This window comes from Mytilus galloprovincialis, chromosome 12, assembly GCF_965363235.1.
Source record: "Mytilus galloprovincialis chromosome 12, xbMytGall1.hap1.1, whole genome shotgun sequence".
Lineage (NCBI taxonomy): Eukaryota > Metazoa > Mollusca > Bivalvia > Mytilida > Mytilidae > Mytilus > Mytilus galloprovincialis.
The window spans coordinates 25,070,659-25,095,536 of NC_134849.1; the positions used below are offsets into that span (position 1 = coordinate 25,070,659).

The 24,878-nt window shown below is 31.4% G+C and overlaps 1 long non-coding RNA gene across 2 annotated transcripts; it reads left to right on the forward strand.

Annotated features, from left to right (window-relative positions):
- LOC143054947 (uncharacterized) lies at window positions 1-24,186 on the forward strand. 2 transcript variants are annotated; one of them, XR_012971891.1, is made up of 3 exons: window positions 1-370; window positions 4,181-4,587; window positions 19,273-24,186. It is a non-coding gene; the product is annotated as an uncharacterized LOC143054947 (long non-coding RNA). The 2 variants fall into 2 exon arrangements; XR_012971892.1 differs by lacking the exon at window positions 1-370 and adding an exon at window positions 887-1,027.
- Window positions 24,187-24,878: the final 692 nt, after the last annotated feature.

The window sequence follows — 24,878 nt, forward strand, 5'->3', positions numbered from 1 at the left end:
ACCGGTTTTCACACGTAGTAAAAGTATGACATTGAGTGATTATGGATTTACATCAAATTTAGCGTAGTTTTAATGGTTTAAAAGCATGGCAATTTTTCGTTGATCATGAATAACAGTATTGTGAGACTATATAATATTTTGAGTGTATAACCACTTATCATATCTTGGTGTATCGGTCATCTGTATTATATTACTCTTTTTCTATTTTTGGATATACACAAGGAGTGATTTTTAGCCTGTTTCTTTCATATAGTGATTTGAAAGAAAAACATTTTTGTTACGGTAATGGACCACTGGTCATTTAATTCATCCAACAGATACTTTAATGTAGCAATGGTAATCGATATGTTCCAAGAAGTACAATAAAAGGGTACGTAAATGTAATGACAGATAAATTATAATTGATTTGTATAAAATCGTATATAAAACAATATATAATAGATTTTACCACCTTCATTTTTCTAAGTTTAACCTGAATGACTACAAGAATTGACACTTGAACAAAACAATGGAAATTTGAAAAAGGGCTATGAAATACAGTGTTTGCAAAAGGGAAAGAAGTAAAAAATCAGATATCAAAAAGTAGGCATAAAAATGGCTGTTTCCTACGTACACATGGTACAATGATTCCTTTGAATTATTAAAAAGAATTACAATGTTCTTGCAAGTATTACAATTCATTTTTGAAGTTTATATTTCGAATTTACATCAACGGTGGTCGAATATATCCCCGATCTACCAGAAATGAAGATATTTTGTCTTTAATGAGAAATTGTTTGGTGTTTACCCCCTCTAAATGACATTTGACAATGCGTTTGTGTTATCTAGAGTCATGAGAGTTGTCCTTGGTTGAATACGATCATATTCTTTCTATGTATTAGGAATGGTGGGCTTTTAATAACGTCACAACGGCCAAATGAGATGGAGGCATTTTATTTGTGCCACTGAAAAACTCAGATCAAACGAGTGTTAATAACCCTTTCCAAGAAAGTAGTCGGCCAAAAGTAAGAGAAAGTTAAAGAAACAGGTATTTATTAAATTTCATTTGAATTCAATCATCTTTTAAAATAAAATATAACCATCGCAGCTTTTATAGTTTAAAAGCTGTTTTCTCACTTTAAACAGACCAAATGATTTTGAAAGTGAATAAAATAATCCAGTGTTTGATTTTATCAAATAACCTTTTCTATTGAATTATCCTACATCCTATACATTTGTAGAATTATCATTGGCTAAAAGCAAACACGTGGAGACCCTGTATATTCGATATATGATAAGTGGTCGTGTTTTTGAATACACGGTAAGGACATGTAGCAATGTAACGTCCTTTTATATAAACAGCATGACGTTGAAGAAAAATTACAACGTTTCGTCCATACAACAGATGCAGTAATTGATAATAAACGATTAAAAACAAATGCAGAACTCGTCTTAATATCAGCCAAACAATATTAATCTGTTAATTTGCCAGGCCGGGATTCGAAGTCAAGCTACTAAGATATCGTGGCACTAAATCGCCTCGCACTATGTCCGACGCACTGGCCCTATCGACCACCTAGACTTTCGATAATTAAGCTTGCGGTGAATTTACAGATCTAACATTGTTGGGCTGATATTAAGACGAATCATATGTACAGAACGTGTTTTCAGCCTTGCATCGCCATCACTGGTGATCCGATGGATAAAATCTGTCATAAAGTTGTCACTGGTTCCGACGTACTTATAATATAATCATTTCTGTGACTTTATCCTACATTTATATGTAAGATCCTGTACCATGGAAAATTCTGTTGAGGTGTAAAAGTTACATCTTCATGCCTTTTAGATTATGTACTGTGTTAAACGAAGCTAGATAATAACTGAGGAAGAAAAGTAACACCCGGCCACCGAAAGCTTTATGATTGTAGATTATAGTTGGTAAATAAACTCATCATAGATACCAAGACTAGATTTTATATATACACCAGACGCGCGTTTCGTCTACAAAAGACTCATCAGTGACGCTCGAATCCAAAAAAGTTAATAAAAATAAAGCCAAAGAGGTCGAGCGCGTCGGGCATAGTGCAAGGCGGCATGAGTATGAGTTCGAATTCCGGCCAGCGATGAACAAAAAAATTACTTCCGCTAATTTACAGTTGTTATACTTGCTAGTCAAATGCATTTTGATAAAATATACTTTATCACTTTTATGGTCTTTTGGGAAATGTTGTTTGTGTTGTGTTTAGACCCCTCTACGACAGTAGTTTTACATGCACACGTATAACAAATGCAGTTTTAATGTTTGCAGTATACCATCTGTTCCACAAATTTATTGTTTTCTCTTTGATAATAAATTAATAGTAAGATCCATTCTGTTACATATGGTGATCCATTTTTGGCAATCGCCAGTGGCAGTCAGCAGGTCTTAAGAACATCTGTTGTTCGACCTGCTAGTCAAATGCGTTTTGTTAAGATATACTTTTAATTCTATTTTTGTCTTTTGGAAAATGTTGTTTGTGTTGTATTGTACCCTTCTACGAATAAATTTGTTTTACATGCACACGTAAAAAAACTGACGTCCAACGCCATCATTGGATTGAACATTGTTTTCAATTTAGACTTAATATATACGAAAATACATATATTTCAAACGTCCTTTGCCATACGTCTTTGTATAAAGGGGAACTCGTTGTTTTCCTGATTTCCTGTAGTCTATGTGGTCATATAACAATCAAAGTTATTTTCATCCAAATATTGCACTGCAATTATTTAGCGCGATCTTATATTGTAATAGACCTTGAATATAATTTATCATATAGATTCAGGAAAAATAATCCCAAGGCGGCTTTTAGAATAGATGAGACATTATGTAATAAATGACAAACTAGTAAGAAAAGTATTTGACCAAAAATGATTTTTTTTTTTGTTTATCTGAGACTTTTAACGGCCAAACTATTTTCCGTTCTACTGATAAGTTAACTTAGATTTCTTTTCTTTTGAACACAATTTAATTGCAAGGTTGATAAACAATTTTATCCTGGTAACTATGATGAGTTTATTTGCAGTCCAGTGATATAAGATTTAAGGCATTTTAAGGGATTTTGTATAAATAAGGTATTTAGAACTTGGATCTGGATGGGAAGTTATCAGTGTTGCCTTTACCATTGAAGTCAATGAAACTGATTAAAATCTGAAAACATAGCAATGATGACATGCGCGTGGGATATAATATTGCATTATGTGCTTGTAAATATGACCTAAATCACAGCTATTATTTAGAGAAGCCTAAACGAGTTGACCGCATCAGCAAAATATTAGAGTCGATCCAATGATAATTAACAATTGTGTGAAATGATTTTCCCAAATTGGCCAGTTTACATGAACGTACGATTATTTTTCTCGGAAATGTATTGCAAATAAAAAAAGAAAATTGTCATGCGGGCAAATGAGACGACTATATACCATAGATGAAATAACTAAGATGTAAGCAACTATAGGTCACCTTACGGGCTTCAACATAAGAAAACCCGATACCGAATAGTCAACTCTAAGAGGCCAACAAAACGATTCAAACAAAATAATCAACAAACAAAAATATCAATTCAGCGAAAAATACATTCGCTGAATCATAAGCTCCTGACTTGGGTTATGCACATAATGCATGTGGCGAAGTGAAATTTGATAGCAAGCACTTAATCATCTCCTCATTTGAGATAGTGGTATTACGGCGAAAAAAATAAACAAACTATCGAAATCAGATAAAAAATGATTGACTCCTCAGTTCAAGACAAAGCACATACCAAACTATCAAAATGACTAATAACACAAAGTACCGATCTATGAGTACTAGCAGTTACTGTGAGCTAGCTCAGAGCCAATTGAAACAACTGAAATGACCAGCATAAGTATCTTGATATAGGAAATTTGGTTTACCACTGTTTGATATAACATATATAAATATAAGGATAATGATTTATGAGACAGCACCTTAATGACAAAATCTAAGAGATATCTCTCTGCGGTGATTTATATCTTCAAATTATCTTTGTCTTACGTATGTGTATTATCGGAAATAATGAATTTACTTATTGAACTTAATTGTACATAAATTACCGATAGAGGAATTTCCATAATCGGATATTATATGCAGAACTTTTGTAACAAAACTGTAATTACACATGTTATACTTTTATTTTTTTAGTTATATCATATGAAGAACAATGGCTCAAATACATATCAACGAATTCTCTTATAAAAAAGTTCAAAAATCAAGCAATTTTCTGCATTCTGTTTGGCAGCCATCTCAGAAACATGACATTGAAGCAAATGTTTATCATGATTATTACAAAAAGGGAAAATACAACTATGTTAATGACTTCTCGAATAATTGTTCGAAGAAAACCTCAGATTTATCACCCGAACATGTGGTATGCATCCACGAGTCCAACAAATTTGAGGCCTGGGAAAAAAACACATTACATTTAAACAGTGGAGTATTTGGAATAGACAGAAATGTTTCTCCGTTTCTTAGCGAAAGCATCATGTCATTGATATCTTCCGAAAAGGTAGATACTGATGAATTCCTAGATAGTTTGCAAATTCCAGAAGGTATGTTACGTTTTAAGGTCAAAGATACTTTGCAAGCATGTGGAATTGTAGATGCTTATTAGAAAAAGTGTATAAGTAACTTCATATTGTCGAAATAATACAATTTAAGATTGAAGTAGAAATCTAAAGGAAGCACATGAATATCGCAAAAATTATGAACTCATTAGACTTTTAATTGACTTTTCGCAGTAAGCTTTCCTCCAAATTTTCTTTGAAAATATGTTATTGCTACTTAATTTTCAGTTTTTATTGAGATTAATTTGTAAGGTGTTTCCGAATTCATGTTTGCTGTTTTAATCTAGTAAATCACTCGAGTAGATTTCGAATATATAGAAACAAATATACAGGAAGTAGAAGTAAAATCAGTCATGACGACAAGCTTACTTTCTTTTTAATAATTTTTGCATGCTTTTATAGAAGAATCAACTTTTTATACAACCATTAGAAACCCCATTTAATATAAATAATTATACATAAAACGAAAATTTCAGTAGCACTTATATATGATTTTAAAGAGAATTCATAGGACAGGATAACCATTCCAACTAATGATGGCTGATATTTTTGCGATAGAGGTATTTTATACATTTGTTTTTCTGCTTTCCAGTTATTTAAAATTTTCAATATTGCGAACTATATCAAAGTGACAGTTAGCCTTTTTTATGATATTCATATGCAGTTCTTTATCCACTGGCTGATTGTAAAATTGAGAGACCACACATTAAACTACCTTGTATCTTATGTTTACGTTCTAGGTATTTCTAGGTAATAGCTAGACGACATCGGGGAGATGAGATGGTTAATGGCCCATCAAACTACCTTGTACCTTAAGTTTAAGTACTAGGTTATTGTAGATAATAGCTAGATAACGTCGGGGGACACTTGTAAAACACAAGGAGACCAAAGAACCTAGATTATGCAATTCAAATACAGTTATATTGATGATGTTCTTTCTAATGACAATCAAAACGTTCGTGGTTGGATCCTATTAATATATTTTCCTGATAAAATGATTGAAGAAATCACAGATACAGCGTATGGGGTATACATTTCTCTACTCGTACGATATTCAAGAGTTTGAAGATGCTACTCAGACTTTGTGAAACGCTATCGTTGTGTGAATACAGACTTACTGAGCCAGGGCCTTGTCAAAGAACGTCTCGTCAATTTTCCCCAAAAGTTCATCGGAAAGTATCAAGACCTAGTGCTAAAATATTCAGTGTCCTGCTCTCATGCTTCATTTGGTCGTTCCTTGTGTAGGAGGGTCCTGAGTTGCGATTCGGACGCGATAGGTTTTGACAGTTTTGTTTCAATTTTGTTTACCCTTGTAACCATATTTTACTTTATTTGTACTGTATCGAGAAAGTGTATAATAAAAACATTTTGTGTTTCGGATGCTGAATCTCAACAACCAAGAAATGTTTGAGGTATAACGTGTTTGGTAACCAATTCATCCACTTATATTTTCCTTAACAAACGGAATTATGATAGAAAAGTTAAATACATTAAATAAAACGTTGAAATTTTTATCGATTACAATCGTCTAAATAAGCTGATTTATATATCAACATACACAATTAACATTTATAATTAGAAAACAAATTCTTCTAATACATTTATTGCTATGAATGTAGAATGTTTCGCATAGATTTATACATTTTTATTCCAAAATGAAAGTTACATAGATATAGTTGTTCTTGTTTGCCTTCACTACAAAAGTCAAAAAGTCTAAAAAGACCAGTTTTTGTCTGAATTTGCATGAATTTTTACTCGACATTCTTAATTTGTCTGAATAATTTTTAAAAATTCTTGACATAGTATGAATTTGTCTAAAAGGTTCTTGATTTTTCTTGACAAGTGTCTCGACAGTATGAACATTGTCTTAAAATTTCTCGATACTTCCTGTATCATCTGATAAGAGTCAGGATTAGTCTGGACAAGTTCTTGACTGTCTTAAATTTGTCTCGATCTGTCTTGACACATTCTTGACATTCTTAATAATGTCTGACTATGTCTTGACATATTCTTGACATTCTAAATAATGTCTGAATATGTCTCGACACATTCTTGACAGTCTTAAATATGTCTTGACACTATCTCAACAGTATAAATTGCGCCTTAAAACAATATGAACAGACTAATTCTGTACTGTTTATGACATGATATTGCTGTTATATACTTACTTTGGCTAAACTAAACTTTGAAGAATCAAGGAATAATTTGGTATAGTAAGATACCTTTTTGGTGCAACTTAGTTGGAATACTCTGAATAATCACCCATGTAGTTTCATTTTGATTAATTTTTATTAAACGTTTAATTAATTGTTTTCACTTGGAATATAAGTTGAAGTTACTGACAAACAGCATTTAGATTTTTGCCGTTCGCAAAACCGCCAGTCAAATTTGCCTTACTAACATTGACTAAAATAGGTGTCTTGTAGGCAGTTTTAAAATGTGACCATGCGTTTCTTCTGAACCCCAAAATTCACCTTTTTAGTTTGTGTGCCTAAAAAAAGAGGGGGCGGGGGGGGGGGGGCTTTCGTGAAGGTCAAGGAATTAGTTTCCATCTTGATTCAAAAACCTTATTCATTTTTTAGGACAACCAAAAACCAATTATCCAATTTGAGTGTTGAATTTTATAATTTTTAAACATAAAAAAAATATTTGTGATAACTCCTTCCGGAAAGCAAAAACTGTTTAGATCTATAAAATGTTTTAAATCCATTTCATAAGACCAATGATTTCTAAAGAAAATGGATCCATTATAAGTACTTTTTTTTTTATTATTCCTGGAGTAGATATTCTTTTCTTTTAATCGTTTGGAAATATTCAATTTTTGTTTATGTTAAAATATTTAACTTCATAATTTTAATGAAGAAAATCAGTTTAAATTCTATTTTTTTAATTTTTTTATCAAAATGATGATTTTCATTTTCATCTAGGAACAAACTTTTTAAATAGTAGTGGCATGGTCGGTCAACTGATAAGTTGTATGGATTATTAAAGGCAAAGCAGTAATTTCTATTTGACAGTTGCGTGTACACTGTGTCTAAACCACACCGGCAAAATTTGCTCGGACTCAATGGTATCTAACATCCGGCACAATGACGGAACACCAATAGACAAAAGAAAGGTAAGTTTCTCCTTATTTTTTTATTCTTTTTATGATATCGAAAAATATATATACATATACAACTATTTTCTATTGTGAGATGCAATATTTTCTACAACCGTTCTATATTAACGGAGAAATAAGTCAAAATGCATGTCAAAATGACGAATTGAGTGAACCTTGCCTCGAAATTGTTTAATTCTCGTTAAATTGTTCACATTGTACGGAAAGAAAGGTACGGGAAGATAGATATTGACACGGAGATTGCAAATTTAGTTATTATGCGCATCTCAATAATTGTATTTCTGTGTATGGAACGAAAGAAAAGGGTCATGTCAAATTAAAATAAACCGGTTTCGTCAATGTTGTTACTACACAATCACCCGGTTTCGTCTATATATATCACCCGGATTTTTTTTTTTTTTGAACAAACAATTTAGGAAAAGAAACTTTGGCATGGATCTGAACATTGTCTTTCGAGAATTTAAATATATATTTATTGTAAAGTAAACTTGGCTTGTTAAAATCTATTTTAAACGGGCACTTTAGGACATAGTTAATTATGATAATACACATTTTCCTAATGAAAGGCGTATCCCTTATTTCACTTAACTTCAAACTAATTTTATATGGAATATAAATACTCAATAGCAAACACTGGTATCTAATCATTTTGTAAGATTATTATATTTTCTTTGTTTATAATAGTAGTATGCAAAGATGAAAAAATAAAAGGATGTGTTTTGATTGTGCCATAATTTTAATTTACTATACTATATTATATACACTTAGTTTACAATATTTACTATCAATTATTAATACATTTATGCATTCAATCATTGACAAACAGTCCAAAACCGACTATAGTCTATACTGTTCTGCACAAATTAATCATGCATGCAGTCCTGCCAGATTTTCTGGTACTATATATACTGTGTTACTTGCGCACTAAAGCGAGTTTTCACACTTAAGCATCCATAACATAGCAGTGAGATTTGTAACTTTCTCACCGTTTCTGGTAGGCATATTTATTTTCATAGGCATGTTTTTCACATTATTTTTACAGTTCAAATTCATTTTTTGTTCAGTTCAAATTCAATTGAAACTTCAAGATAACTTTCGAAAACAATATCTGACAGTTTTGTATTTTCAATATGAATAAAAGTTGGTTTGCAAAACATGACCGTCATTTATATCTAGGTCTTATTAAGAAGAAGTGACGATAACCACTTATCCCATAAACATTGACAATGAGACAACTTTCTTTAAGACACAAAAATTATGTTGAATTAATCAAGTGTAGGTCAGCGTATGCCTTAAACAATGAGAAAAACACACAAACTGCATGAAAGGAAGCTATAACAGATCCCTAAATTATAAATGTAAAACAATTCACACAAGAAAACTACCTGCCTATTTTATGTTCAAAACGCATATGGTATAAAGCAACCACAGACAACCATGGAATTACAAGAGTGTGTTCGGGAATGGACTGAGTCAAAGTATTGTCGCTGACACAAACAGTACAACAAAAGTACAAATAATAAAAAATGATGAAAAAAACTTAACTCGTCCGATGACAGACCTGGTATAGTAAATGCGCGATGTGTGCCAAAACTTGTTTCATAGTTAAAATTATCCTTTAAATATAATAAATATACATGTATTCGCAGTTTACTATGAAGTCCACTATCACTGAACTAGTATAAATATTTTTTAAGGGGGCAGGTAAAGGACGCCACCGGATGCGGGAGTTTCTCGCTTCATTGAAGACCCATTGTGGCCTTCGGCTGTTTTCTGCTCTATGGTCGGGTTGTTGTCGCTTGGAATTTGTATGAACTTTTCATGTTGATAGACATTTTTGAATAATACGTCCACTTTGAAATAAACTGAATCCGTCTGTCCGTATATATTGTCAAAATGTATTGACCAACGTCAGTGTACGATCATCATACGAAACGGCGACAGTACAGTCTCGTTTTTTTTTAGTAATATTAACAAAATAATTATTATTGAATTTTGTCGATGACCTGAGACTATTATACTAATTTGTACATAGCAGTATAGTTACAATAAGGGATCAAAAAAATTATTTTAATGCATGGTAGTTGTAATCCTACATTCATTTTCTATGTCGATTATGCATGCATATACAGTTGTCTTATTATCAACGTTTATCCTTAAGAAGATTTATTTTTAACGATTGTAGAAAAGATTACATACATAGAATGATTAGATTACTTATAAAGGTGTCCATCCTTTTGTGCGAGAAAATCACATATCAATTGTGTGTTTCGATTTTTAAGACCGTAAACTTTAATTTCAAGTTTAAACATGTTCAACATATTTTCCCATAACTCATATAGAAAACGCATATTTAGAGAGCTTTAATCTCAATGCGCTGTTAAAAAATTTCGGAATGCAAAGTAAATTAAAATATTTGTGTTCTATAAGAGTAGGAATTCAAGTTTTTGCTTATTATTTATTTGAATCTAAGACTCATATAAATAATAAGCCGTTGTCCGGTGAACGAATTTGTTTTCCAACGACCCACAAAACTCCTTTTGAACGCTGAAGTTAAATAATCAAGTATAATGTAATGAGATTATGATTTTTTTTATTTGACCAAACCGGGTTATGCATTTTGAAATCTATGACGAAACCGGGTTGTATACATTGACGAAACCGGCCAGTTCCATTTTGACATGACCCATTTCTTTCGTTCCATACACAGAGATACAATTATGGAGATGCTCATAATAACTAAATTTGCAATCTCCGTGTCAATATCTATCTTCCCGTACCTTTCTTTCCGTACAATGTGAACAATTTAACGAGAAATTAAACAATTTCGAGGCAAGGTTCACTCAATTCGTCATTTTGACATGCATTTTGACTTATTTCTCCGTTAATATAGAACGGTTGTAGAAAATATTGCATCTCACAATAGAAAATAGTTGTATATGTATATATATTTTTCGATATCATAAAAAAAATAAAAGAATAAGGAGAAACCTATCTTTCTTTTGTCTATTGGTGTTCCGTCATTGTGCCGGATGTTAGATACCATCGAGTCCGAGCAAATTTTGCCGGTGTGGTTTAGACACAGTGGTGTACTCCGGGTGTGGAATAGCTTAATTTTATGGGGAACATCCTGTCCATGTGTAATACTTAATATATATTCCAACAGATGACATTACACAAATTTTTCTTCTGTTAAATGAATGATTTGTATATCATTATAATTTGCAATTTATATAAACCACATTTTGGTACAATAATTAATTACCATATAAACATTGAATATTATGAATGCAGAATGAAATATGTCTACAGTATGATTGGTTTTAATCATTTAATTTATAAGATTTAGGAATCAAAATTTGTAATTGTTTAAAAACCCAATTTTAAATCGTTTTATATCAACACACCAACATTTAAATTATTTTATACATTAGATTTCATAGCCATATTTTCATTTGTAAAGATATTTATATACCACCATTTTCAATTAATTTTACATGCCCAACTATTATTTTTATGCCCCACCTACGATAGTAGAGGGGCATTATGTTTCTGGTATATGGGTCCGATCGTTTGTCCGTCCGTTCGTCCGTTCGTCCCGCTTCAGGTTTAAGTTTTTAGTCCAGGTAGTTTTGATGAAGTTGAAGTCTAATCAACTTGAAACTTAGAACACATGTTCCCTATGATATGATCTTTCTAAATTTAATGCTTAATTAGAGTGTTTACCCCAATTTCACGGTCCACTGAACATAGAAAATGTTCGTGCGAGTGGGGCATCCGTGTACTTTGGACACATTCTTGTTGAAGTGTAACTTGAAACAACAGTATATTATATAAAGAGAAATAAAGATTAAAGTTATATCATGAATATTGGTCATGATTTGTAAAACTCAGAACTGTCAAGTAAATTGAAGACACAATTCAAAATGTTAAGAATATGTCAAGCCATACTGAGAAAAAATAAGAATGTCGAGAACATGTCGAGAAATTTCAAGACAGTATTGAAATGTGAAGAATTTGTCAAGAAATTGTAAGACCATATTCAGAATGTCGAGAATATGTCAAATAACTTTCATACAAATTTAATATAAATGAGAACTTGGCAAGAAATATTAAGACACAAGTCATACTTTTGGAATATGTCGAGTAAAAGTTCATGCAAATTAAGACAAACTCTGGTCTTTTCAGAATTTTAGAATAGTGCTTGATATCAAAACTGGACATCTTTCAAGAGTTTTAGTTTGCAGGCCCCATTACCATCTAATGCCAGCAATATCACGTACAACCTGCAACAGTACTTCATGATTTCAAGTTTTAAATTTAACACGTAACATTTTTATATAAAAGATAATATGGTTAAGAGTTTCTTTGTAAATTTGAAAGTTTTCTGACGCTGAACTAATATTTAGAACCCTCTTAGCATTCACCAGGAAGTTATATCAACTCAACAGACATATAATAATGATTCAGTTCAAACCAACCATTGTTATAATTACTATTTACTACCTAAATGAAGGAGACGCAGCAAATAAAAAGCATGAACTCATTGGTTCGCATTTGACACGAGATTGAGCTAACCATCTATTGCATTCGAGGTGATATCGCAAGGTGTTCATTAAATATATTAAGTATAATAGTGTTATATGAAATTATATAAAATTCAGATATGAATGTTTTGCATTACTTAACTAGTTATGAACGTTAAACAAATACATTTAATGTATTGTGTCAACCAATTCATATCTTTAACAATATTTCAAAGTGCACATAAGACTAGTCATTACACACATGACTGTTTTCAGGAATTTTGCATAATTAATAAAATCATTACTGGTTATATCTAATCCTTGAACAGAATTTACATAATCACTTAAAATTTTCAGGGATAATTAATAATGTGGACAGTGTTCATTTCCTGTACATTTATCAAATCTAACGTAAACAGTTTAAAACTTTAATTCATTGTCTCTTCATTCCAGTTAATATGTATAATCAAGTGAGTATGTATAATTCCTGAAAATTAAGCAATTATATATAATAAATATAAATCAATTGCTTTAAAAAGCAATTGTAAACGGTCTTTCCTCCTTTGAAACATGATTGATTGATGTGTGTGTAAGTTTGTTTGTTTGTTTGTTTGTTTGTTTCATTCTTTCTTTCTACAAAGGGCTCATATTATTTTTACTCATGCCAAGAAATTCTAGCTAAAAATTCCGGTAGACCTCCTACGGCACTCATTAGTAGTTAAAGAGTTGATTTCATTCAACAATTAATTTATGACCTTTATGTACGTGTCGCTTAGACCACGGTCATATAACAAATGGTCAATATTAATCATCCATGTAATTTGCTCTATGGGATATTTGCAGAATTTCAACGGAGGCAATTTCTTGGCATGGTAAAGTTTTATATTTAGTTGGGAAAGTTTTTATTTTATTTCAGATCCCGCGCGCGACTCTCGCTCCAGATTGAGGAGACAATACGTGACGCGTGTTTATAATAGCGAAAACTTAGTATTTTTCTTTCTTTTTAGGTGGGGACGTTGAAGAGGCAACATGTATAACGACGGAATGCACACAATGTATTTCTTTTGTCATTGTAGGAAATTGACGTTTCGATCACAGTTCACGAGCAGTGCATGCTTTGAATTCTATTGATCCGGTGTAACTTTAAAACACGTTTATCGATTATTTTCATACAATGCACATCTCTCATCATCAGCTAGTAACATAGAATTTGTATTTTTATCTAGGAACAGATATTTTATTGTTGGATTTTACTGAGATTTACGGACCTGGCAAGCGATTTTTACGGCATTGTTATTTCTTTTCTCTACAACAATTCTTGGGAGTTAGCTGCACAACGTTGTGACAATACGATGAAATACATGTACATTGTATACCCTGGTGGCTGCCAAGTTTTTGGTCAATTACCAGGCTTCTCACAAAAAAAAATCAAAGTTACTCAATTTTATTACGGCACAATATATACACAAGACAAACAGATCGATATATTTCACAGCACAGGACAAACACTCGACTATACCACTGACAGTCACATATAACATGTAAAGTTAATGTTAAAGAGCAAATATAGCGTCTAGCCATTAGAAATGATAAATATATTCATCCAAACAGCTCGAATAAACACATGAGCTAGCCGCCAAGCCAACGGCCGCCAAAAAATAAACAAACAACTGTGTTGAACAAAGAATTAAGCAGATTAATTTTAACTATCATATAAATAATACACAATTTTAGCTTGTTAATCTAGCATGCAAGAAATATTATCAAGCAAAAACTAAATAATTAAAGCAAGCAAGGAAGAAACAATATCAACCCTGAACATAAACTTTTCTCCATACAAGAAACAATATCTCATATGAAAAGAAACAGCACCCAACAGTGTGAACAATACTAACTGAAAAGAGTCCCTTACCTGCAATATAAAATAAAAATATTAGTACATATTAATATAAATAAACCTAACTACAACTTAACCAAACAATCTTCAATAATACCAATACATATTAAGGAAAAAAAAATTAAAATAATCCAAATTTTAGTATGGAAGAAATAATATCAACCATAAACTAAAAAAAAAAAAACCAAAGGAAGTATGGTAGAAACATAAAATTCAACCATATCTAATCCTTTAACTCCACTTGAGAAATAAATAATTTCAATGAAAAATTTCAAATGTACCGCGAATCCCGAAACAAAGAAATATATAAGAGCATCCTGTATCCAGGTAACAAATTGACCAATCAAAATAAGGAATACTCGGAACAATTTCTTCCGAGTAAATGTAAACAGTGATTCACGTGGTAATTATCCATTTTAATAAAATCAAAAATTACACGACTGGACATGTATTATTAGTACAGTAGTGGACACAAGAATTTTGTCAATTTTTTTCGAGAAGTATTGTTATAACAATTAAAAACCAATTGTTCAGAGAACAATTGAAGGTCTTTCCACCAAAAAGCAATGTATTTTAATATGATAGTTGTAAAATTAAGTTTAAAATGTCATTTTAATCGTCAAATGAAAGCTGATTGTACGCTGCTTCCAAAATTATATGGTTTCTATACAATATATTTAAAATAAGGGAGATAATTTGTTACTTCCGGTTTGAAAAATGTTACTTCCGATAAAATTTTCATATTAACTTGACACTGATTCCAAAAATATCTGGTCCTATATACTTTTATATTAAACAAATCAAACGACCATAGGTCTTAATTATATTTGGTTAGTGAGTTATATCACTATACGTGTATTTTTAAATACAAGAGGGAAGAAAACTCCCTTTTACCTTCAACGTACCCTTGCAATCAAAATTAACGTGTTACGACATGTCGCAACTAACAATTTAGTACAAATAATTTGTTGATATCTTATACGGTTTGTGGGAATAAGTAAAAATAAGCCAAATTCAAAAATTAGAATATGACCTTGTCTTTTGACCTTGACCTGATTTTCAATTTTTTGGACCAAGGACCTCAAATCAAAAGATCCTAGAAAAGTGGAAAGACCTAATAATAATAATAATAATCAGAACATATACAATAGGTCTTTCCAATCAATTGTTTCAAAAACAATTCTGAGACGGTCTTTCCCCTCTGAGGCATGAATAATTTTTTTTTTAATTAATTGATTGGTTGGTTTGATGGTTGGTTCGTTGGTTGGTTGGTTGGTTGGTTGATTGATTGCATTGATATACTAATTGAACCCATGGGATAGGGTCTATTTGAGCAAGCAAAAAAGAAACAAATGCAGTCTTGGACTCTGTAATAAACAGGTGTGCATTTTGTTTGAACTTGTAGGAAAAAACTAAGTAACATTTTGTCTTGGAAGTTTCACTTTCCATATTTGGATAAGGAATATGTTATTCTAAATTTAGGTCCACGCGCGTAATGATGTTTAGAAGTCATATGACGAACGAATATATATGTCTGGAGTTTAATTAGATTCTTTTCAGGGGAGACCGTTGGACAGAGCATATGTGTATTGACCGGAGAAACACAATCACCATTGGTTTTATGATTTACAGGTCATTGACGACGGAAAATGCATGCCTCTTACGTTCACATGTTTACGTGAGCACAGAATTGTATTTTGATGCATGATTTCAAAGTTGATTGTCGGAATTCATCAATATTTAAAAATTTAGCAGCAATTTCTACGTCATTGAATTTTATTTCTCAATCAAACGCACCGCACCTAACGGGAACTTTTTTTCTTGATTCATTTTATATGTTTTACATGTTAACTATTGTCGTTCAATGCATTCACACAAAACATACTGCTGTTATCTTAGTATTTTAACAAATCATTCATAGAGGAATTTCAGAAAACACATGAATTGGAGCAGATTTTTGTCGGGATGAATTTCTATTTTAGACGTTTGTTTATGAGAAGGATTGCATTTTAAGATTAAAATTCATAGGACTGAACTTCAAAGCGAAACGGGATTCCTTGAAAAAAGAGAAACCAAAAAAGGGGTTGGGGGGTTGGAGGATGGTGGACCTTGTTTGATAAATCACAATAAGTTGCATGTATACATCATGAAAGCTGCAAAGTTTGAAGCTATACTTAGTCATTTTGTTCATTTGGCCATTTCCGTAGCGTGGCGCCCCTTAAACAAGGACGCGTACCATTTAAACTAAAACTTTCCGCTAATATCATGTCGCGACTAACACTTTGGTCCAATTTTTTTCATACAGCTTAAGGATCACGTGTTTCCAAAACATAGCTACAAATTCATGTTCTTAAGGAAGATAACTCTTATATAACTTCATCGAATCAATTCGAACCAAATAAGCCAATTATTCCTGAGGATGAAACGAACAATTAAGAAAAAAATTTGTACCAATATCTTTTTTTGTTACAAAGAAGATGCACACAGTGAATAGGGAGATAACTCTTACAAAGAAAATTGTTCGGCTTAGCACGGTGAAATTTAAAAGCGTATAAACTGTACGATACTATATAAAAAACATCTAAGCGCCATAACGCGAAACAAAAATTTATAAAATTTGGCGGAAATGTTTTTTCAATAATAATTAAAAACCAATTGTTCAGAGAACAATTGCAGGTCTTTCCACCAAAAACAATGTTTTTTAATATGAAAGTTGTAAAATTAAGTTTAAAATGTCATTTCAATCGTCAAATGATAGCTTAGTGTACGCTGATTCCAAAAATATATGGTTTCTATACAATACTTTTTAAATAAGGGAGATAATTTGTTACTTCCGCTTTGAAAAATGTTACTTTCGATAATATTTGAATATTACTTGACACTGATTCGAAAAATATCTTGTTCTGTATACTTTTATATTAATAAAGTGCAAAAAATAGCTACTTCCGGTTTACACAAGATCACTTCCGGTTGTTTTTTCAAGGTTAAATGTTTTGATACCTTTTGCCAAAAGTCTCATGGCTTTATCATGTATACATATGAGGTAAAAGCAAAGGTCAAAATCTAGAATGTCAAATTAAGCTATGACCTTGAGATCAATTTCAAGGTCATAAACCAAGGACTTCAAATCAAACGACCATAGGTCTTAATTATATTTGGTTAATGAGTTATATCACTATACGTGTATTTTTAAATACAAGAGGGAAGAAAACTCCCTTTTACCTTCAACGTACCCTTGCAATCAAAATTAACGTGTTACGACATGTCGCAACTAACAATTTAGTACAAATAATTTGTTGATATCTTATACGGTTTTTGTAAATAAGTGAAAATAAGCCAAATTCAAAAATAAGAATATGACCTTGACCTTTGACCTTGACCTAATTTTCATTTTTATCGTACCAAGGACCTCAAATCAAAAGATTTTAGGTCTCTATCACTTATGGTTTACAAGATAGAAATGCATATCACCTATATCAAATGCATAAGGGGAAATAACTCTCATATGGAGCGTTCATATTGCTTCGGTCAAAATAGGACAAATCATGCGAAGGATATAACGAGCAATTTTATAAAATAAAATTGTTGTAATCTTTTACGGTTGCGAAGGAGTAGTGGACACAAGGAAAACAGTGTTTTGGGAGATAACTCCCACAAAGAAAAGTGTTCGGTTACACAGGGTAAATTTCAAAAGCGCATAAACTGTTCGATATTATATACCAAATATCTAAGCGACATATTGCGAAACAAATATTTATCGCAAGAACTAAAATTAGGCAGAAAAAAAAAATAATTAAAAATCAAAAACCAATTGTTCAGAGAACAATTGAAAGTCTTTCCACACCAAAGGAATTTGGATAAGAAGGTAGTTTCTTCATACTGATGCGATAAATGATGGTTTAATTATCTCTTTGAGTGATATAAGGGAGATAATATGCTACTTCCGGTCAAAAGAATGTCACATCCGGTCTCATATGATAGCTTCTTTCACACTGATTCCAAAAATATATAGTTTCTATGTACTTTTGTATGTAGAATGGGAGATAATTGGCCACTTCCGGTTTGTTGGAAGTCATTTTTAGTCTTCAGTAATCTATTCATCTATCTATATGAATAAATATATGGATTCTGAGTACTTTTATGTGACAAAATTGCAAAAAAAGCTACTTCCGGTTTTCTAAAGGTCACTTCCGGTAGCCATTTTTCAAGGTCATTTGTCACCTAACCTTTTGTACAAGGTCAAGTGCCTTTATAATGAACTCAGTTGCAGTTATAACCTCATATTAAGACATTTCAGGGGCACTAACTCCTATAAGATGCTATTTAATTGTATAAGACTAAATGTAGCATATCTTCAGTACAATTAAGCAGACATTTTGCACTTGTTCTTTGATATGTATCTTTCAAAGTGTCAGAGAAAATGCAAAAACAAGCAAAAGTCACAATTGAGAACTTGACCTTGACCTTTGACCTTGACCTCATTTTCTAAGTTAGGACCTAGGGGAGTCAAATAAAAACATTCCAGGGTTATACGGTTAATGGTTTATGAGTTATATAAACATACCGACAAATTTATTTTTTAAAGGTAGATAACTCCTATAAAATTTCATCGAATCGCTTCGATCCAAATGCGCCAAAAATTACTGAGGATGTAACGAACAATTTGTAAAAAAAATTTTGTCGCTTTCTTTTTTTGTTACGAAGGAGATGCACACAGATGTTAAACAGTGAATAGGGAGATAACTCTTACGAAGAAAATGGTTTGGCTTAGCAGGGTGAAATTTAAAAGCGCATAAACTATACGATACCATATGTAAAATATCTAAGCGACATATTGCGAAACAAACATTTATCGCAAGAACAAAGTTTGGCGGAAAAAAAAAAAATAATAATCAGAAGAAAAACAATAAGTCTTTCCACAGAAAAGTGGAAAGACTTAAAAAACAATAGGTCTTTCCACAGAAAAGTGGAAAGACCTAATAATCAGAACAAATACAATAGGTCTTTCCACAGAAAAGTGGAATGAACTAATTAATGTAATCCCCAACTTTACACATTCACTGTAACATATTTAGATATATACAGTAATCAATATTTTCACTATCACATACATTTTTGTATTGAAGGTAAAAGAGAAGAACGAATGGCTATTATGAAGACACAATCAGAATTTTTTTCCCGTTTTGTTAGTCTTCATATTGGGACTGAGAAAATAGTCAAACTTCGTCGACTGTTAATAAATAAGTTTTTAAATAAACCTGGTAATCCTGATTCAGCCGGAATGGAAGTTGTTGGTAGTTTATCTGAAGGTTTAGACACGATCGGAAGTGACATTGATTTACTTTATGTAGTACATGATTTACTGGCATATGAAAGGGGAGATCAAACAAATAATTTTATACAGGATGTTGAATATGATTCATTGATGGATAATATACACCCTGGATATGTGATGTTATCAGAATTTTGTTCAAGTAAATGGATTAATAATTATATGAATGTATTGTGTAATATATTTACGAAGAATTATTTTGATTCAAAACAGCACGGACCTGCACTAATGAAATCAACACCGGGTGTAGCTATTGACTTAGATGAAATTTTTTCAATAAAAAGTAAATCTTGGCCGAAAATTGCAATGGAATGGATATATCGTAAACGGCAATTTGGTTGGCCTTCTCAGGAAATGATTTATTCGATTGTTAAACAAGGGTGCCATATTGTTCCTGTAGGAAGCAGCAGAAATCATGCTGAGGATGAGGACTGGAGATTATCATTTTGTACAGCGGAAAAACAGTTAGTAGCAACTTTCAATCATACACAGATATCAGTTTATGGGGTTCTTAAACTAGTTTTGAAAGATATTATAGACAAACAAACTATTGCACAAGTACTTTGCTCCTATTTTTTGAAAACCGTGATGTTCTGGGTAGTAGAAGACACTAGTTCGACTTATTGGATTCCTCAGAATATACTTCTTTGTTTTCGACTATGCTTAAGACGATTAATAAAGTTTATAATTGACGAGGATTGTCCAAATTATTTTGTAATAGGTAATAATATGTTTCGTGAAAGATTCAATACTTCACAAAAAGAAGTTTTGTTGCAGGTTTTATGTGATATTGCTAGCAATGGATGGCAATGGGTGCTGCAAACTAAAACTCTTGCACGATTTCCGTACTTAATGACAAAACAAAAGCTAGATATAAACATTTTAGAAAATACTGTTTACAAAAAGGAACAATTAGACATATTTAAATTAGTTGAATTTATAATTCGTCATTGCAGGGAAGCAACGTATAATATGAAGTCTAGAGTTAATCCTATCAATAAATCTTTTCTATCAACCGTTTGCAAAGTGCCAGTCGTAAGACAAAAAACTATTGCAGTGTTATGCCATTATATAGACACGGATAATACAAATCTTGGAAACAAAACGCTTTACGCATTACGTGAATTGCAAGTGCAATTGCTGACTATGGAATCTAGAGACAGTATTATATCTGGTAAAATATTATTAGCCTCATGGCTATACACTCGAGGGAAATATTATGAAAGTCTACAAGTAACCGATGCAGGTTTAAAAAATTTAGATTTGTGTATGTTTCATGAAGGAAAAAGAATAATGCAGAGTTATTTATTTGACAACATGTTAAGGGTTACACGCGATTTCACTGAAATTTTCTACTTATCATCATCAGATTATGTATTCCCAGAGAGATCGTTATTAGTCCCGAGAGAAGTATTAGAAATGTATGAGGGAAAGAAAAAAAACCAATTTGACCAATATGGAGTGCTAGTTTCAGGATTTTGTTCAAGAAGTTACATTTACTTTCTACGATTTTTATGCTATTTTAGACTCGGAGATGCACAAAGATATGAACATGAATATAGCCAAATGAAGTCAGTGTGTAGTACGTATTGTTTGAATATGAAGAACCGGCATTCAACAAACAATTTTTTCCTGAAACTTTTGTGCAATAAAATACGACATAACATTAATTTTGACGTAAGTGATAAATTTCAATTTGACAGAGCTGTTAAGGAACACTGGAACGAACTTGATTTCACAATGAGCGAATGGTTTGATTTAATGAGGAATGTTCATGAATATCTTATTCAAGCACCAGTTCATGTAATCGATAATTTCTTTAAAGACTGAACACCTACGGGACGAAGGAAAGAAATATTATATGTTTGTTACCTTTTTAAGTCATTTCTAAATCGATTTACAAGTTTTGAACATCGCTCAAGTACTGTTTTTTTTTCCATTACAAATTTAATTTATTACACTATTAGTTGTTACTTTATGAAATGGTACAAAAATCTATTCGTTTTGATCCTAGATGATTTTTAAAATGTTTATCATAATTAATGATCTATTTCTTATACTGGTGTCATTTTGGTCTTTTGTGGATAGTTGTCTCATTGGCAATCATACCACATCTACTTTTTTATATATCATTTAAAAAGCTCCAATTATTATTCCTTTGGTGAAAAATTGTCATTGTTTTGCATTTAAATTGCAATGTCTTTTTAACTGATCGGAAATATCTATATTTTTTCTTGAAATAAACTGTACCTAAACTTATAGTCCAGTCAAACTAATTTTGAACCTTAAAGTAATTGCAACAAAAATGTGTTAGTTTTAATCTATAGCACTTAGCCCCAAACATACGCAGAAAAAAGTCCCTTACAATTTAACTTGAGGAAAACTCAAATTTTGCATTTTTAATCTCTTATGGAAATTAAAAACCTTGGAAAGGGGGAGATAACTCCGCAAAAATTAGTCTTTTTTGTCAGTTGTTTGTCGATTTTTTATAATATCATGTAAAATTTGATACTTTGATGGGGTTATAAGTTCTGATTAGACTATAGTGTATAATCCTCTGCACATGTGTTATGGGTATTTCTTTTTTTTGGCACATTTGTCATTAAAGAAATTGCAAATTTATGGCTTTGTGATCATTTTGAAAAAAATAATGTGAACATTTGATATTCTTTATATCTGCAAATTATATTATTTAGCATCTACCTTGTTAAGAAAAACTCCACACCGCAAAAAGAAGAATATATGCTTAATAAGTTTTATTCAATTTGAGATACTTTACCTTGACATGCTAAAAAATCTAATGAATTATGAAAGGTAGGTTGTAGTTTGATATCAGATATGAAAACACCGTTAGAATTGTTTTAATAATCCAAAGACGGCTAAAATATCAAGAATCCATACATTCTGGTGAACAGAAGCGGTAAAGTTACAATTTTGTATCATTTTTATTGATATTTCTGCCTATTTTGCAGTTATCTCCCATATCAATTCAGATCTCCATAGGAAACTTAAAACCATGATTTTTTAGTTTTCTCAAATTAGATTTTATTGAACTTTTGTCGAAGTATATTTGAGGTATAATGCTAAAAATTAAAACTGAAAAATCTTCTGTTGAAATTACGTTAAGGTAAGGACCAAATTTATGCTAGATTGACTGGACTATTAACTATTTTGTAATTTAAGCAATTTCTGTAACTTAGTTATTTTTATTGCGGTATTTCCTTTTTTCACGTAGTAGTTTAACATAAAAAAGTACCTTAACAAAAATGCATGCTTTTTTGGAAGGCAATTTGTGAATTAAAATGAACGATGACCACCTATTTTTATTTTATTTTACTATTAATTATTGGAAAAATTTATTTATAGAAAAAAAATAGCGAAAAAAAAAATGGATCTATACCCGCGAGCTCCCCTAAGGATGTTCGATTGCCATGTTTTGAAATTTTTGTCAGATTTTCGGAATCCTCTTGTTTGATACATTTGAATGCCTTAAATAAATTTTGCCATTGACCACCATTTTTCTCTTTATAAATCTTTCACATGTATAATTATAAGCCATCTGTGAAAGTCTAATAAAATCTGTTATTTTTCAATAGATTTTTAGAACTTAAACTTTTCAATGATAAACCTATGAAAAAGCAAGAGACAACATTTTCCCGCCAAATTTTTTAATGCCTTATTTCTTATAAACAAGCAAATTGACCTATATATCGTTAAGATGTTTTTAGACTGCCGCCTCCCCTTTCCGACCCCTACTTACGTTTTCTTTTTGGGTTTTAAAAAATGTTTATCATTTTGAAATAAACATTTTAGGAAGGACACCTCCGGGTGCGGGAATTTCTCGCTACATTGAAGACCTGTTGGTGACCTTCTATTGTTGTTTTTTCTATGGTCGGGTTGTTGTCACTTTGACACATTCCCCATTTTCATTCTCAATTTTATTATTTAATCATTTCCCTTTTATAACAAAACAAAAGGGGAAGGATCAATTTTCCATGGATCCATATAAAAACAAGGGCGTTTTTCAAAAAGGTCTTTCAATCTTATCTAAGACACATTATGATATCAATATACTTATAGCAAGGTATTATCAACATCTAAGTGTGACTATTGACAATTCGTTAACAGCAACATATTACTGCATATATAAAAAAACATGGAAAATACGGTTAAGGTATCATAAAAACGTTATATAATAAAACAAACAATATACATTAAGAATGTGTGACCAGCATCAATATCAAGTGACAGTTTCGTTTTGCATTGTCATATTGGTGTTTTGTCTTAATCAAATACTAGGTTTATGAATTTAGGAAGAATGGGTGGCAATAAGACAACTCTTCATATACTTTCTTTGATGTTTAAAGTGTACAGTGAAACGGCTTCTTTTTTTATCCTTTGAGTTATCAATTTTTTTTTTCAAAATCGAAAAAAACGTCACGCCAATAAAGTTGTTTAATTTTACTACGACATCTACGAATTACATTGAAACCCGTTTTACCATCGTACATCAAGATGTATAGACTCAGATAAAAGATGACAGCAGTTCAGTTTTCTTGCAAATATTAGCTATTTTATGTGAACATAATGGCTATTTTATATGTAAAAATTTACTTTTTAAATATGATAATATGCATCTTTATTAAGGCAAGACTATGCTTATTTTCTTCTTTATTACTTATTCTTTTTGTAAACTAATAAAATTATCATAAAATATGTATTTTGCATGAATTAAAGGCAAGGAAGCAACTGCCCTAGACGTATGGTTTAACACAAAAAGAGATTGGTCCTGTATTTTGTTGATTCGTTAGTTATTAGGAATGGTTGAAAGACTTGCATTTCCGTGGGTATTGGATTTCGTGCTTTTGATAATCTCTGCACACAAAGCGTATAGAAAACTTGCAATTCGTTGAACATATGAATTCGTAGGTACAAGTTCCTTATAAAGAATGACCATGCACACATTTTTAAAGTTTCGTGTAAAGAATGACCGTGCACACACTTATAAAAGTTCCTTTTAAAGAATGACCTTGCACACACTCATAAAAGTTCCTTGTAAAGAATGACTGTGCACACACTTATAAAAGTTCTTTGTTAAGGATGACCTTGCATACACTAATTAAAATTTCTTGAAATGAATTACCGTATAGCTGGCATATACATTTTTAAAGATTAAAGATATCATACCATATGCATGCACTTAAATTGAGTTAAGCTTTCTGAAGCCTTTTTGTATGTGCTAGCACGTTTAAAAAGATTCGGTATGGTTGCCTATATAAGATATCTATACAAAAGAATCAAATGACTCGGATTTAAACAAACGTATGCAACCAGAGAGCACCATACGGCCAACAATTACGAGTAAAACGTGAATTGTATATGAAAAATTAATAAAAAACA